The 12,821-nt window shown below is 36.8% G+C and overlaps 1 long non-coding RNA gene across 1 annotated transcript in view; it reads right to left on the bottom strand.

The window, feature by feature from the left end:
- Positions 1-1,674: 1,674 nt before the first annotated feature.
- The window catches only part of LOC112160175, a 75,075-nt gene continuing 63,928 nt past the window's right edge, over positions 1,675-12,821 (bottom strand). The window contains exons 2-4 of the long non-coding RNA XR_002921623.2: positions 4,834-4,893; positions 3,558-3,638; positions 1,675-2,475 (exon numbers count right to left, since the gene is read on the bottom strand). This is a non-coding gene — a long non-coding RNA (uncharacterized LOC112160175). The remainder of the gene's footprint in view (positions 2,476-3,557; positions 3,639-4,833; positions 4,894-12,821) is intronic.

Genomic DNA, 12,821 nt, shown 5'->3' with positions numbered 1-12,821 from the left:
CATTTACAGAGTCAGTTCCCATAGTGATTGATTCTGAGTTCAACGAATCCTGCTTCGTGAAACGAGTTTGGTTTCAGCCACTTTCGCAGGTTTGAGTTATCTCCGTTTCTAAAACCAAAAACTCAAGAATTTTCCTGAATTTGGAGTTCACAAACTCAGAGTTTCAACAAAACCTGCTTTTTGAAACGGGTCCCAGGAGGCAGCTGGGTTTGGCATTTAGTTTTAGTTGTGCTGATTTTGTTTTGTTCTTTTTCACCTCTTAGTCCTCAGCAGTCTTAAACTGCTGGGTTTTGTTATTTTAGTTTGGGGTTGGACCTTGGTAGTCTTAGTTTGCGGGCTTTGTTTATTTGTTTTGTTTAGGTAGATTTTAGTTAAGTAGCCCTTAACAGGGAGCTGCTGACTTCGGCGGTCAACATGGCGGGGTCAACAGTCTCCTTGACTTATTGTATGTTTGGCCAAGGAACCACTTCCTTTTGGTATGTTTTTTTGTTTGAACACGCACACTAATTATTTCATTTTTTTTTGTTCCTTTGCAGGGCACATGTTTTTTTAAAATAAACTTTGTTCCATTTATTCTTACTGGTGTCCAGTTGTTCTGTTTTTGTCCCCTTTTTCCTTTTTCCCTAGACCTGAGGCAGGTGTTCCAGCTGTGCACGCAACACAGAGGAATAGCTTTGAGACATATGTCACCTCATATGGATCGATTTGTTCTCAAGTGGACGCATCGGAATAGAACGGATTAGGGTGCTTGTATAACTGGTGTTTTTGGTTCAAATTGTTTAATTCCACCAAATTCAGTGTAAATAGTTGTTTTCACGGACATTCCTGCCTGGGCATTTGTTTATCCGAGGGTACTTGAACTAACCACGGTCAAGCATCAGGCGCTGATCAGCATGCGCACTCATACTGCTGTGGCTGACGTAGGACGTGCTTCTCCTTGTGTCCGTTCTTTGTGAGTATGTTATTTCTTAAAGTGGTTGTTAGTTTGTTGTAACTAGACCTCACAAAACTGGGAATTGTGCAGTGTCAATTTTCTTTTTTTGTCTTGTTTTTTTTCTTTTTTTGTTGTTATTAGCTGCTCTAAACAAGCAAATATGTCATTTTCGCACCATTTTTTATGAATGTTTATGTTAACTTTTTTTCTTTTTCGTGAATTTTTCAATTGTTATGTTGAAACACGGGTGAAAATTTGGTACAGCAGTGTAATTTTTTGTGTTTCTGTTGCCAAGGTACGGTGTTATTATCTCATTTTACTGTGTTTTTCTCCTGTTGTATTTTACGTGCGGTGTGGGGGGAGGTGCCGCGCCCACTCAGACTGCTGTGGGCTGTGGGGGAGGGGAAACTGATGAAAATTCAGGACAGCAGTGTCATTTTTGTTTTTCTGTTGACCAGATAAAAGGCGACTGAGTCAACGTTCAAGCGTGATCTTTATTCAGTTGAACACACAACACTGAGCAGCAAAGTTGAACCAGTTACACTCGTATAAATTTTTATGGGACAACTACAAGATTTTTCAAACAGGATTTTATCGTCTGCTCCTAATTCACCACAATGTGAATGAAAAAAAATAAATAAATCAGAAACACACTTAATCATATATATATATATATATATATATATATATATATATATATATATATATATATATATATATATATATATTTTTACACGTCATCTATCATGAGAAAATCTCTAAAAACACAATTTCTATATTAGTTTAGCTAATTAAAAAGTCACTAAATAGCAAAACAAAAAGGAAAGAAGTGAGTTAATGTCATAGTTTGTGATTCAAAAATGTAAAAATTGATCCATAGGAAATTTCAGGAAGATGACACAGATGATCGAAACCAACACCGACTTCAAATTTACAGCACACCTCACACATCCTTATTGGATGTATGGTGTGGAGAGAAGTGTGAAAAGAAAATTATTTACTGCACCCTTCAGACCATCATAGCATATTCCTGTGAAACCAGTAAAGATTAGGGCAGATAATATTCAAGAGCCAAGATATGACCAATCAAAACCTAGAAATAGTTATTTAAAACTATGATAAACTTTGTTTTAAGAAAGTTGATTCCAAAAACTGGCTATTTTAACCTCTTAAACCCTTGCGTCTACATGCATGGACTTCATATTTTGGGCTATATTACCACATTCTGCTGAACTGGGTCTCTGTGACCACATTTGTAGACGTGATACAATGACGACCAGAACCAGGTACAGTGTACAGTACATTGAGTAACCGCTTGGTGGTTGTTAACACACTAGGGCAGTCACCTTTCCCCTTCAAAGTAAATTGAGGGATTGGAAATAGTTCCATAACTTTTTTGTGTTTCGTGTCCAGAGTTGGTACCATTGCCAAGTATTTTTATTGCAATCCAAAAAGTGCCAAATCAAGGTTGCGGCATATTGACTGATAGACTTAAATGGTCTCACTGGGCAGGTTCCAAGAACTCTTGGGCTTTCAGTTTCCTTAAAAAAAAAACAAGGTTAGCAGTCTCGTAACTTTCCAGGATTCCAGCATCCACAAAATAAACCATATTTCATATATAGAAATCAATGATTATCGTGGATGTGGATTTTGTCTATTTCCTATAAAATTAATAGTCATACCGTTCAGGACGCTGATTCCATTTTGGCAAACTAAAAAGCAACAGTTTGGCCCACTAAATATATATAAAAAAATCTCTTCGTTGACATCGGGATGTGTTACATGACAAGTCTGGCAACGAATTAGCAAGATTTACTCGGAATCCGTTTGAGTTAAATACTATATTGCCAGCAGAAACCTATTAATCACTGCAGCCATTTTCCACTGGGAGGCTTTAACCTCTTTGCTTTGTTAAATCCAGGTGGTGGTTAAACATGCACACACTTAAACACACATTCATCATGTAACCTTGCCAATGGATTAATCCACCATAATTAGTCTCTCAGTCGCGGCCAAATTTGAGCATCAGTGCTAATTATGGAATTGATTCCAAATACTGAGGTGGCATAGCATTGGGATTAATGTTATTTTTTTTTTTTTAAATTGGAGTGAAAATCTTTGGTTTTCTCTTCAGAAAACCCCCAAAATATTCCTTTTGATTTGCGCCTGAAATCCCACGGTTCATTTGGAGTTCCACTCAGCCATGATCTGTCCGTGAGATCCCATCGCCTTCACTTCTCAGCTTTTCACAACAGCGTTTCATTAGTGAAAACAAGCCTGGCTCCGATTTGCAATGCATGGTTAAACATTTGCTTGGCATGCGAAACACAGAAGAAACATCATTCTGTAAATTGTTTCGACATTTGTGCGCTGTTATCTTTATTTAAATTTGGTGCTGCAAATTTGCCTCTAGGGTATTTATTTGTCACAAAACTAGACGAGATTATGCAACAGTTGGGCAAAATTGATATTTCAATACCTCATATTTTGTACTTGTTTTCTTTAAAAACAGCTTTGAAGATGTTTTCCAGTTGTAAACTATGCCCTATGTTCACACCGGTCATGTGAACCACATTCTTGAACTCACTTTCAGCATTTTGTGTTCATAGTGGACAATACTTACAGTATGAAAAGGCTTGGTACGGAATGCCGAAGCGGTCAAAATCTTGTAAATCTTTCTCCAGGCTTATCCTTTCACAGCTCTCTACAATTGACACAATCGATACGTCGTTGCCAAATCTGTTGACTTTTGAGGTGCATTCAAAGGCACTTTTTTTTACATAGAACACAAAAACGGTCTTAAAAATGTGCATAGCCATGCATAAATGTGCATATGATCGCTTGAATGTGCATTGCCAAGGCTGGTGTGAGGGTAGTTTTAGTAATAACTACCCTTATGGGTGGATACGGGCAAAAAAATGGGCCAACTTGTATAGAACATATAGATAGCTCATACAAAATATCAAGATTGTAGATCACTTGGTGAGCCTGTAGAAACACAATGTTCTTACACTTTTTTTCGATGGGTATGCTGCGGGCGACAGGACTTAGCGAACGCTTAAGGTAAAGTAGGTAAGACGCAGCCACATTAGTCATTTTTTTTCATTTATTTTCAACTTCCCTCAAACCCTAGACACTGTACAAGAAGCCACTCCCACATGTGTACAGAATTTGAACACAGTCTGTAAAGGGCCAACATCTGCACCTTACTTAATTAATGTCTGATATATGCATCTTCATCAATAACACTCACAGGTATTTTAAATTATTGGTCTATGATCGTATTTCCATTGTATATTTCTTTTATTGATGTTTTTAATTTTTATTTTTAGGTAGACAATTTTAACATCTGTCTGGGGACTAAACATACAAAAATAGCCACTAGGTTAATTCTGGCTCATTGCAGTGATGCTTTTAAGGTGCACTGTCTGTGAGAGATAAAATTATATATTAAATTAAACTAGCAACTAGGCACCATACGACACACATAGTGCGTGCAGATACACTTCTTGACCCCGATATAGATTTTTCTATATTACAATATAGTTTTCTTCATTTTGTGCGATAACAATATATATCATGATATAAATCAAATAACTATATTTGTCAATTTTGAACGCTGAATGTGTAACCATCAGGTTATTTAGATTGAAATATTGATTTCCTGTCACTCTTTAAACACAAGAGATCCACTGAAGGAACATGATGCCACTGTTTTGTTTTTTCTGATAACTAAGAAAAGACATGCATATGTTTCTGCTGTTCAGGTCTTAAAGGGGCCATACCATGAAAAATCTACTTTTTTTTAGCTTTTAAGTGTATTATACAGTTCACTCCTCACTATAAACAGAAGTGACTGCTGGGGTGGGGTGTGTCTTGCGTTGTGTGTGTTTGATTACCTTGCGCAGAGGTCTGCAACCTGCGACCCCAGCTCTTTTATCTCGACGATGGCTCTCTGGCTGAAAAAATAAAATACTAATTTTCAAAAAAAATAAAGTTTAGCTTATATTTTTGCAACATGCAAAGTTTTTTGCTAGTTTGTTGTCAACTGGGGGTTTTTCAACTAAATTAGAGTTTAGCTTCAATTTTAGCAACAAGATAACGTTTTTGACTCATTAATTTACTGAGGAATTGTATGCTAATTTGGAGTTTAGCTAATATTATGGAACAAGCTAGCTCTTTGGTGGGGGGGCTATTTATTATTTAATTTGTTATCTACTGAAGTTTTTTGGGGGATCATTTACAATTTAGCTTCTATTTTAGCAACAAGCTAACGTTTTTGACTAATTAGTTTACTGAGGAATTGTATGCTAATTTGGAATTTTTGTTATCTACTGTGGGATCATTTACAATTTAGCTTCAATTTTAGCAACATGCTAACATTTTGGGCTAATTTAGTATACTGAGGAATTTTAGGATAATTTGGAGCTCAGCTAGGAATTTAGCAACAAGCTAGCTTTTTTGGGCTAATTTGGCCTCTAATGAGTTTTTTATGCTAATTTGGAGTTTAGCTAATATTTTAGCAATATATGCTAACATTTTTAGCTAATTTGTTATCTACTGGGGTTTCAAGGCTAATTTAGAGTTTAGCTTTTTTCTTTTAGCAACATGCTAACATTTTTGGCTGATTTAATTTACTGTGGACATTTATGCTGATTTGGAGTTCAGCTAGTAATTAAGTAACAAGCTACATTTTGTGCTAATTTGGTCTCTACTAAAGGTAAAAGGTAAAAACATTAAAGAAAAAATCCAGTTCTGAGACACGTTCATTTTTATATTTTCACTTTTCTTTGTGCCAAAAATATTTTAAATAATTCACATTTATTAAAAAAACAAAGCAAAAAGAAGGTCATGAATGCAAATCCAAATTTCTTAAAGGCTAGAAAGACTATGAGGCTCCTTCTAGGTTTTGATCAGTATAAAATGAGTCCAAATAGTTCTTTTACTGTTAAAGGTTGCCGACCCCTGACAGTACATGAGGAGATGACAAAAAGAAATTTACCAAAATTATATGTGTATCTGGTGAGCAATATTGGAGCCATCCAGATCACTAACCCTACTAACCTCAGTTCGGTATGAATATACTGTATGTCTAGGAGAGATGTAGTAGTACAACCTGAGTGCACTCCCCTAATTAAGCCACGCCAGAGCTGTCCTGTAATTAGAGCCAGTAGTGGTCCAACTGTGACCCTGGAAGCTGGTATATTCAGGCGTTTTATCAGCAGGCGGCCACACTGATCAACAGACACGGGTTATTTACAGCTAATACACTATTAATTATGAGATATATATTATTTAATGATACTAATGCAGCGGTGAACCTCACAGCTGGAGTAGAGCCCCACAGTGAAAAGCATTTAAACAAACACAGCGAAATTGTAATTACTTTGTGTGTGCTAACCCTCTTTTCCCGCCCAAAAAAGACTCCTTGTTGTTTTTTTAGGCAAAATGAGAAAAATACGAAGAGCTAAAAATACTTTTTTCATAAAGACGCAAAAATATTAATTTAGTAATTTATTAAATTACTCATTTAGTGACAACTCACCATTTGGATTTGAATTGCAGATACCTTATTAAAAACAATGAGAATGGCTCGCTTCCCGCTATCAAGTAAATTGCTTTAACCGGATGAAAAAAAGGAGAAAAAAAAGAAACACTTTTAAATTCCGTCTTTGGCAAACTTGCTGTAATTTTCAAACTGGTATGCTTTCATTAGTTTCCCTCATGGGAATGGCTGGAGTGTGTGCTCTGTATGTTCATGTGGAGAGCTTGTTTTATAGAGGACTTTCAACTGAAACATTATGCCTACTTATACAGGCAGCTTATTCAATATGACTGATCAAAAAAAGGATGCAAAGTGCTTAATGAATCATCCAGTCGCAGTTGTCCTTGAGTGGAAGAAAAACACAAAACGAGCCCCTTGGTACTAGAACAGCTGGTTTTTCAACAAAAGCCCTTCAGCTAAACACATATACAAACACGCAGACCACAGTTTAGAATAAAGTACAGATATTAAGTTAAGTACATCAATGACATGTTATGTATCATTCCAAAAACGATTTTTGACTTTCAGATTGAAGAAGCTTTGAAAAAACTGTAACTTGACAAAAGGTACACAACTCCTATGCAGAGTACTTCATGTGTATTAGTACTTTTATTGAACGGGTACAGCCTGAAAATACCTCAAAGTGACATGAAATTGTAATTTACTTAAGGCTTAAACTCAAACTTATCTAAACTAAAACTTGTTTAAACTTCTACCAGTCAAATAAATATTGGGCTTTGGGGATTATCAAAAAGAGGTACAACCCTTCAAAAAACGCAACGTTGCTACGTTCTAATACTACATTCCCAACGGCAATGGGCGTTCAAGTGATGCCTTCCAATCAGAAGTATTTGTAAATGCACATAAATGTGAGTTTTGGCCAAACAAAACTCACATTCACGCATAGCCACACAAGTTTTTAAAAGTTGAAAGTTAAACCAGTTGAACTTTGACCAATCAGGGAGTCCGTTTTCATAGTGACGTATTTGTGGAAATGGCATCTGTTTGAAAAGTGATCGTGAGGAAGACATTAAGGCCAAATCCAAATTCTTCCCTTCTCCCTCCCCCTCCATTTGTAGGGACATATGTAGTGGACGTGGTTTCCGAAATAGTTTTTTAAGGGCTAATTCTCCAAGCGGACGGATACAAAGCCTTCCGTCACATTGAGTGACAGTGATGTCTGAATTTAAAGACATTGCAGTTCCATAACTCTCCGGTTGGACGACTAGGGAGGGGTAGGGAGAAGAGAAGAATTTGGATTCAGCCTAATATTTGCATTTTGTGTTCGGCCGGAATAATAAGAGTCCAGGTCGCTCATGTATCGGAATGCGGATGTGAAAGAATAAACCTGGAGCAAGATTCACGAGATTGGCCATTTGACATTTCGCACCAAGAATTTTCAGAGTACAGTATTGGGTAGTGACATTCCATTGAGAACACTATGCTAAAATTGGTTCAAGAATTCGTGCTCAGTGGGTTCTTGAACGTGGATCTCATGCCACGTAGAATGATGCATACAGGCACAACACTTTCCTGGAAATGTTATAAAACTTTCTTATCACAAATCAAATGTATCTTATTTTTTTCAAGAGTCAATAGAACATTCATGCAATTGTTGGGTTTGAATTCTGGCAAAAATCATATGTCGTCCAGCAATTTTTGTTAATCAAGGAAACAAGTGTATTGATTTTACATCCACTGTAAAAGTTCCCAATTTTCTCAGAAATTACAGACATACAAACCAACAGTCGTGTTCCTTCATTACTCACTACCTAGTACACTATATGGACATTTACCATGAGGTAGAGCTGTCTGGACCTACAATTCCAAATCCAGTGCCCTAGAGATTTCCCAGAAGTCTCTTCAGAAAATTTAGGCCCAATCCGAATTCTTCCCTTCTCCCTTCCCCTTCATTTAGCCCTCCAAACGGAGATTTATGAAAAAATAATGTCTCATTTTTCAGACGACCTTTTCATCGATAACATCACCAATAATTGTCGGTCTGCTAGCATTAGCGCGGAGCTTCACGCACTTGAAAGGAACATAATAACAGCGGTTTTATAACTTTATAAAGTTCATGCTACAATAAAAAGCCATTACTTACATTTAAATGTAAACTTCTGTGCTTCAGAACGCACCCACGTGAAGAAAAAGCTACTCAGCACGACATGGTTTACTTCTGTTTGGTGGGTCGGATTTAAAAAATACATTTTCCGGACTTGACTTGCACTTAAACTGTCCCTTGAAATGAAGGTGAAGGGAGAAGGGAAGAATTCAGATTGGGCCGTAGCGAGCGTCCATATTACTTAATTAGCAAAAATAGAAACCACAATGCATTTGAATTGAACAATTTTTATGCAAAATCTTTCTCTCTCTCTCTCTCTCTCATATATATATATATATATATATATATATATATATATATGTATATATTCATTCATTCATTTATCTTCTTGTCCGCTTGGTCCCTTTCGGGGTCGCGGGGATGCCGGATACCGCGGGGTTCACCCTGGACAGGTCACCAATCTGTCGCAAGGCCTCAATCACACACTCGTACACTTTCACTCCTAGGGACAATTTAGAGTCACCAATTAACCTATGAAGCATGTTTTTGGACGGTGGGAGGAAGCCGGAGTCCTTGGTGCATGCACGGGGAGAACATGCAAACTCCATATATATATATATATATATATATATATATATATATATATATATATATATATGTATGTTTGTATAAATACATGTATATATATATATATTTAGATATACATATACACACATATAATGGAAATCTTTGACATCCTGTGGTCGTGACAGCAAATCGCGAACATCATATTGCCTGTTTATTAAAAAAAAAAAAAAATGTTGAGAGCATGGTGTCTGAATTGCTTGTAAAATCCAGGGCACTATACCACTACACTATATTGTTTTTTAGTGGTAAGGAAGGGAATTTGGACATAGTCTAAGTATCTTCAAAAGTTTTCATTAAGATGGATTTTCAATCAGCAGCAAAAAAGTACTTATTCAATTTGACTCTAAATTAGGTCTCTGGGGATTTATTATATTAAAGAAAGCCTTCGTGTGCTTTTTAGTTGCAGTGAAAATCTGATCTAATATCACAAAAGGGGGCTTTATATAGTATGGCACTAAGCAGTGGAATTAATTGAGCTCTAGATTAAACCGCTGCCGTGTCAGGGTTCAAAACAAAAACCCATCACACGAACTAACTCAATTGTATACCTCCATTTTCCCCCCTCGGAGTGCAAATGCCAAATTTGATTTTGTCAGAAACGAAACGGCCCCCCAAGACAAAATGCGACACTGTAATGGGAATCCCGCTCCGTTTAAAGGATCAGCACCTTCTCAGAGTGCTCCGTAGTTTACTGAACCTCAGCTGGGTTATGGTCACTTTTGAAGCACTCCCATGGTTTTGATAATCATTTACTGGTTTCTTCTCAAAGCTGTGCCCAACTAATTCTTAGATCTTCCTCGGAATCAACTCTCAACTGAAACAATGCCCTTTCAACATCCTCCACTCACACCATATCTAACTCTTTATACCGCCACTGAATATCTCATAAAAAGCATTGTATTGCTTTCTGTCTAATAACGCAATTAAAGTTAATTGCAGCTCATTAGCGTAGCAGCTATTTTATTCTTTAACAACCTGTAATTACTACTGCTGGTGAAATCAAACCAGAGAAAACAAACTATACGTTATCTGACTGATGAATTAATGACGCCTGAAATAGTTGAAGGATGCAGAGGGGCTTTCACTGACTTGCTTTGATGCATGTGCGTTACCCTTTTCCATGAGTTTACAGCAAATGCCATTCTGATTGTAGGCATTCAAAGGAGTCAGTAGTTCTAATTTCGTCTAGCCAGACTACGATATTATGCAACAAATGAGAGGTCATCCTGGCTTTGCTTCCCAGTTTGGCTTCTTTTCTTTTAAGGTCTCCTTAAATGTTAGCAGGAACTTCCCTTTTTCAGGTATTTCGATTTTTAGTGTGGTTTGTTGTCGGGTCAAATAGAGAGAATTGAAAACACGTTTCCTCATTAATTTACATATATTAGCATGTTAGTGTAATAACTGCCTAATTAGTGTTTCTTGTTGTTCTAAATTGCAAACAACATTGTAGAGACAGAGTTAGAATTTTAATACACAGACTTTAGAATTTATATTCAAGCTTTAAGCTTTGCTAGGAACAATGAGTCAGAATGCACTATTGTCATAGTCATTAAGTTCATTACTACCTTATCATGTTCTCAACTTTATAATTTGTGTGATTTAATTTCTATTTAATAGATTTTGAAAAAAAATAAGAAATATTGGACATACACAGTACACATTGATAGATGTGTTTTGTAATTTATATCACTTTTTGCATAATTTCATGATAAATTAAGTTTTAAAAGGTAACCAAACACTAAATCTTTTTTTTTTTTTACTGTTGACTTCAATAAATGGGGTTTTAGAAGTGCTGTTTGTCCTTGGCACATTAATAAAAAAAAAAAAAAAACTTGTTTAATTCCTGAAACTATAGCCTATAACTTTCTGTATGCTGCACCCTACAGGTTGAAACAAGGTGTTACAGTTGAATTTTATGATTGGTCAACTGGTGTAAGTCCAGCGCCTGTAATAAACCCCCGGTCATCTTTGATTCTGTAACGGTCTGTCGTTAGTATGTTAGCTTTAGCATGACTTGTAGGTTTATTACCTTCGGTCGTCAAAAATCTGCTGGGATTTTAAGCCTTCCAGTGGATTTGGAAGTCAGGCAATAATGGCAATAATAATGCTAGCGTCATTTTACAACTCAGACACGGACCATGAGCGCTTGCCCCGGGAGAAGGTGGAGGAGAAAAATTCTCAACCTCCACAGAAAGTTCTGTAGATGTATTGGCATCACTTTGCTCAGTACCATTCTCCATGTTTAAGACGCAGAGTGACTATGTTATGCCTCCAACTGTCCTGTTGTGTTACCCGTTAAGGATTTACTCAATTGAAAATGGTGTTTTCTGAGTTTTTCCCGTTTTTTTAATGATGGGGGAGAGTCGAAAAAAAATTATGCTCAAAATTCCATTCATACATATTTGTTAATTCAAAGTGTTGTGAATCAGTAGCAGATGAAAAAATGCAGCTTGAAAAGGATTGCATATGTCATAGAAAAGACACTGGGTTGACCACATGCTCCCTGCACCACTCCATTCTGATGCATCCACTTGTAGACGATTAGATCCATGTAATTTTTACTTATTTATATATGAAGAAAATTTGGATTGAAATTGTGTTCATTTATATTTCTTTATTCAAATAATTGGGAATCAATCTTAAGCAGCCTTGCTCAGTGCGAAGTATTGTTTGTGCCACTCTGCGTGCATACTGAGCGTTATGTCCTGATCTGTCTTCTTGTGTTTCTGATTCTTGCCTGTCTCTGTTTCTATCTGCTGCCTGATCTCCGACTACTCTAGCCTGCTCTCTGATTTTGCCAAGCCAGCATCTGACCTCTTCCTGCCTGAGCCTGACTTAGCTTTACGGACTTCTAGCATCTTGTCTGTGCTAATAAACCTAAAGACTGTAAGTAAAATAGATTGATGATGGGGAAAGGGGCGGTGCTTACTTCACACCAACAGTCCTGTCTAAAACTCAGGCACATTTCTGATGAATTATTGCAGTATCTATGTCCAAGAAATCACCACAAGATTTTGGATTTTGGCTAAAAACAGCTTGGACATAATAAAAAGACTACTGGGAACACTTTTAAAATCGATTAAAAGATGATTGGAGTGGGTCCTTACGATGATGTTAGCTGCTGAGCACTCATGTGAATTTGACGCAGAACTGGAAGGTATAAAAGTCTCAGAATTGTGATTTATTTTAAGCAATCAAAATCCCACCCCGCTTGAAAGTGAGTGGAAAGAATTATGTTTTTCTCATGTTTTTTAAATAGTAAGAAATGGTTTCAGTATGTCAAAAGCTGAGATCTCCATCAATGAATACCAATGAGGTTAAGGATAAGAGCACATTTAAAAGTTACCTTTTTTTTGTTTCAATTTGGATAGAGGTTCATTTTACCCATCATCCTCCATCAACCTATTAGTTTCTGACTTTCAAACCCTTTTCACTTTGCCTTGTCCTTTCCTTTTTTCCTCTGCCCTACTTTGTTTCCATTCCTCCACTTTCCCCCCACTTGTCTCGCCCTCGTTTGCCCCCCGCTTCATTTAGAGACTTAGCGTGGCTGGGATTTTTTTTTTTGCAATAACTTGCATGGCCTCCAGCTAGTTGAGCTGCAGTCTGATTTTTACTTCTAAGTGGCAGCGAACAAATCTGACTGCTCAGTC

This window comes from Oryzias melastigma, linkage group LG2 (assembly GCF_002922805.2).
Source record: "Oryzias melastigma strain HK-1 linkage group LG2, ASM292280v2, whole genome shotgun sequence".
Classification (NCBI taxonomy): domain Eukaryota; kingdom Metazoa; phylum Chordata; class Actinopteri; order Beloniformes; family Adrianichthyidae; genus Oryzias; species Oryzias melastigma.
The sequence above is the reverse complement of the archived record's forward strand: the minus strand, read 5'-3'. Positions and strand labels throughout refer to the sequence as shown.